Genomic DNA, 4,928 nt, shown 5'->3' on the forward strand with positions numbered 1-4,928 from the left:
ATCTTCTATTTATACTTGTTTCTCAAAGAAGGTATTAATAAAGAATTTTATCCAAATATTCTTTGCTGTTATTATCAAACTGAATCAAGACAAAAAATGCAAAATATGACAGAAAGCTTATCCATACTCATAGTTTTGAGGACAGACATCTCTTTTCATTTTTCTTTGCTTATGAAGCTCTGGTTTTCCTAACAACTTAACATTTTACTTCCTCATCTATAAAGTAGTTTCTGGTTCTGCTCATTCTGTTAAATACGGCCAATATGTTAATGACCCATTCAGCAATGTTATATTTACAGTTCTTCCTTGCAAAGCCTGATCCTGTGATACTTCTGGGTCTCTGTCCTCATGATCCTCAAAATGTCATGGAATATAAAAGATTAACAAAAAGCATCTACTGTGTGAATATATTCATTCCATGTAGTATCTTCCCGAATCTGAGCGTATGTCATCAACCTTCACAGCAAAGCAAAATGTATTTGATCAGAAATATCTAAAACCCATAGAGGGAAATATGAAAAGGAGATAAATATTTAACATCTAATCACATTTATTAAACTCCTGTGTTACCATATTACATTTTTAAATGTAACAAAGCAGAGTTTTCAAGTTTAAGTATCTTTCACTTGCTAAACATTGCCATATATAGAACCTTAGTATTCCTTGCAATAACCCTATGGGATTTGAATTATGAATTCTACTGAAACATGGGAATTTTGAGTGTAGGAGATATTGACTAACTTTGGTGACATTGTATACTCTGGGAGTCAGAGCAGAAACTCAATTCTGAAGCTCTTCTCTACAGGATATATCTTCTTTTACCATTTTTCTTCCCATGCATCATAGCTTCAAATAGACATTTATTTTGTATTTGACAACAAAATTAATAATAACCACAATAATATAGAGGCATACGTCATTTTACTGTGCTTTGGAGATTTTATGTTTTTTACAAATTGAAGTTTTGTTGCAATCCTGTACTAAGCAAGTCCATCGATACCATTTTTCCAGAAACACGTACTCACTTTGTGTCTAGCTGTCACGTTTTGGTAATCTGCACAATAGTTCACACTCTTTCATTATTGTTATATCTGTTGCGGTGATCTGTGTTCAGTGATCTTTCATGTTGCCGTTATAACTGTTCCGAGGCACCACAACTGCGCCCGTATTAGACAGAGAACTTAGCTGGTGAATGTTGTGTGTGTTCCGACTGCTCCGTGCCTGTCATTTCCCTGCCTTTCGCCTCCTCTGTGGGCCTCCCTATTCCCTGAGACACAACAATATTACAATTAGGCTAGATAATAAACCTACAGTGATCTTTAAATATTCAAGTGAAAGTTAAGAGTTGCCTGTCTCTCACTCTAAATCAAAAGCTGGAAATGATTAAGCTTAGTAAGGAAGGCATGTTGAAAGCCAAGATAGACCCAAATCCAGGCCTGTTGTGCCAAACAGCTAGTCAAGTCATGAAAGCAAAGGAAAAGTTCTTGAAGGAAGTTAAAAGTGCCACTCTAATGAGCACATGAATGATAAGAAAGCAAAACATCCTTATTACTGATAGGAAGTTTCAGTGGTCTGGTTAGATCAAACCAGCTACAACATTGCTTTAAGCCAAAGCCTAATCCAGGGCAAGGTCCTAACTCTCTTCAATGCTATGCAGGCTAAGACGGTGTAAAAACTGCATAAGAAATGTTTGAAGCTAGAGAGGTTTGTTCATGAGGTTTAAAAAAAGAAGCCATCTTCATAACATGAGAGTTCAAGGTGAAGCAACAAGGGCTCAATGTCAAAGCTTCAGCAAGTCATCCAGAAGATCTACCTATGATGAAGGATAAAGATGGCAACAAAACTGCCTTCTATTGGAAGAAGATGCCATCTAGGACATTAATAGCTATAGAAGAGAAGTCAATGCCTGGCTTCAAACTGTCAAAGGACAGGCCGACTCTCTTATGCACCTCATGATTTTACGTTGCAGCCCATGCTCATTCACCATTCTGAAAATCCTTGGGCTTCTAAGAATTATGCTAAATTCGCTCTGCCTGTGATACAGGCAGAACAACAAGTCCGGATACCAGCACATATATTTACAGCACGATTTTACTGAGTATTCTGAGCCCACTGTTGAGACCTATCGCTCAGGTAAAAAGATTCCTTTCAAGATATTACTGCTCATTGACAATGTACCTGGTCCCACCAAAGAGTTCTGATGGTGATACACAAGGAGATTAATGTTGTTTTCATGCCTGCTAACACAGCATCCATTCTACAGACCTGAATCAAGGAGTAGTTTCAACTTTTAACTCTTATTATTTAAGAAATACATTTCATAAGGCTATAGCCGTTCTAGATAGTGATTCTTCTGATGAATCTGGGAAAAGTAAGTTGAAAACCTTCTAGAAAGGATTCACCATTCTAGCTACCATGAGAACATTCATGATTCATGGGATGAGGTGAAACTATCAATATTAATAGATTTGGACAGAAATTGATGTCAAGCATCAGGGATGACTTGGAGGGATTCAAGACTTCAGTGGAGGAGGTAACGGCAGACGTGGTGGAACCAGAAAGAGAACTAGAATTAGAAGTGGAGCCTGAAGATTTCACTGACTTGCTACAACCTCATGGTAAAACCTGAACAAATGAGGGGTTGCTTCGTATGAGTGAGCAAAGAAAGTGGTTTCTCGAGACTGAATCTACTCCTGGTGAAGATGCTGTGAACATTCTTGAAATGACAGCAAAGCATTTTGGATATTACATAAACTTAGTTGATAAAGCACCAGCAGGGTATGAGAGGATTGACTTCAATTTTGAAAGAAGTTCTACTGTGGCTAAAATCCTATCAGACAGCATCACGTGCTACAGAGAAATCATTCATGAAAGGAAGACTCAAACCATGTGGCAAACTTTATCGTTGTCTTATTTTAAGAAATTACTACGGCTACCCCAAACTTCAGCAACAGCACCCTGGATCAGTCAGCAGCATCAACACTGAGACAAGACCCTTCACCAGCTAAAGATTGTGACTCATTGAAGGCTCACATAATTGTTAGCACTTTTAGCAATAAAATATTTTTATTTAAGTTATGTACTTTTTTTAGACATAATGCTATTTTACAGTTAATAGACTACAGTATAGTGTAAACATAACTTTTACATGCACTGGGAAACCGAAAAAATTATGTGACTTGCTTTATTGCAATATTCACTTTGTTGACGTGGTCTGGAACCAAACCCACAGTATTTCTGAGGAATTCCAGCATTTACTACAGACAGCATTGTTCTAAGTGCAATGCAACTATTATCTCATTCAACTTGCACAGCCATTCTAGGTTTTTGGCACTTTTATTCTCTCTCATTTTGCAGATGAAAAAATAAGGCACAGATGTTAAATTTAAACAGCTGGTGAGCACTGTGGGTGACTGGATGACATTTAAACCCAAGAAGTTTGACTTCAGATCCTATATACTCCATCATTATTTGATAAAATTATGCTGCATGTAATGATAAGTAATTATCAGGATAAATTGTACAAAGGACAAATATATGTTGCAGCCAGTAAATAATTTAGGAAATAAAAACATGCTGAGCCATGACAGAGGGAGCCGCCTCGGTCTAGACCGAACTGAGAATGTGTTCTCCTATTCTCCTATTCCATCCAAGCTTTCATAAATCTTTTCCTATGAACATCCATGTACACATTTTTGTTGTAGATGTGTATACAGTTTTGCTTAGTACATACCTAAGAATGGAATTGCTCGTGCATGGCCATCCAAATCTTTGGCCTTACTGTGTGTATAGAATGATGTTACAACATTATAAATTATTTGGCAGACTGGATTTGCTAAGGTTTTCTGATCCACACATTTTTTATTAGCTCTGTATTTACGATTTCATGACAATGACTTGACTGGCTTAGAATGCTAATAGCCATCAACATTCAAATAGCAACTGAAACAGTGTCCTCAAATTATCATATTTGCTGACATCCTGTTCATAATAGAAAACTCACTTTTAAAATAATGTAAATAAATATAGCACTCTCACTTTATGGTTAGGAATTATAAGATAATTGATGTTGCATAGATTTTACCACTGTGAATTTTAGGTTTAACACAAAATATCACTGTGTTAACAAAGGTTTATAAGCATGATCTATGTCCTTTGTACTATGCCAGGAGCACAGGAGACGGGAGTGAATTAAATTGGCCTGTGACTCTTCTCAAGGAATTTGAAGTTCAGTGATGTAGACAAGAATGTATATTAAATATAGTATTTGTTCCCATGTAGATAATAACATTGATCATTAAAAAAATACAGAGAATTTGGGAAAGAATGGAACTTAATGGGGATGGGGCAGGGTAACTAACCTGGGAGAAGAATTCGCTAGAAAAATTTTTCTCAGTTTTTTTCATAAAATAGCCCTTTGATTTTGAAAAAATGATGTAAAAGAAATATTTTTAGATGTCATTCAATAAATTCCTTATATGAAGAGAAATAAAGGAAACTATAATAAAAATCTACCGTGTCACACATTTCTTGTATTTGAGTCTTTATTTGGGTTGTGGAATTAAACCTGAAGATTTGAAATCTGAAAGTTTCCATCCATTTAATCATTTTTCAGCTCCATATTGTGTTTATTTCAGAGATATCCATAAGGCCTATTGAGATATATCGGAACATCTGCCCTTGGACTAAACGGTCCCAGAGATCTGTCTATGAAACTTCTAGAACTGCCTTTTCCGGTGCTCTCCCCTCTCCCTCGCTGTTGCCTCCTTCATTTCATTTCCACTTCTCCTGTTTGACACTTGTCTGTAGAAAACCATAACGCCACTCTGATTTTCTGCCTCTAAATTTATAAGAGTCTGGAATCCATATCATAGCTTTATTTATTCGTTTCATCATTTTTTTTCTTTTGTTTTGTATTTCTTCACTTT

The sequence above is a fragment of the Propithecus coquereli genome, unplaced genomic scaffold (assembly GCF_000956105.1).
Source record: "Propithecus coquereli isolate 6110/MARCELLA unplaced genomic scaffold, Pcoq_1.0 Scaffold97, whole genome shotgun sequence".
NCBI classification, from domain to species: domain Eukaryota; kingdom Metazoa; phylum Chordata; class Mammalia; order Primates; family Indriidae; genus Propithecus; species Propithecus coquereli.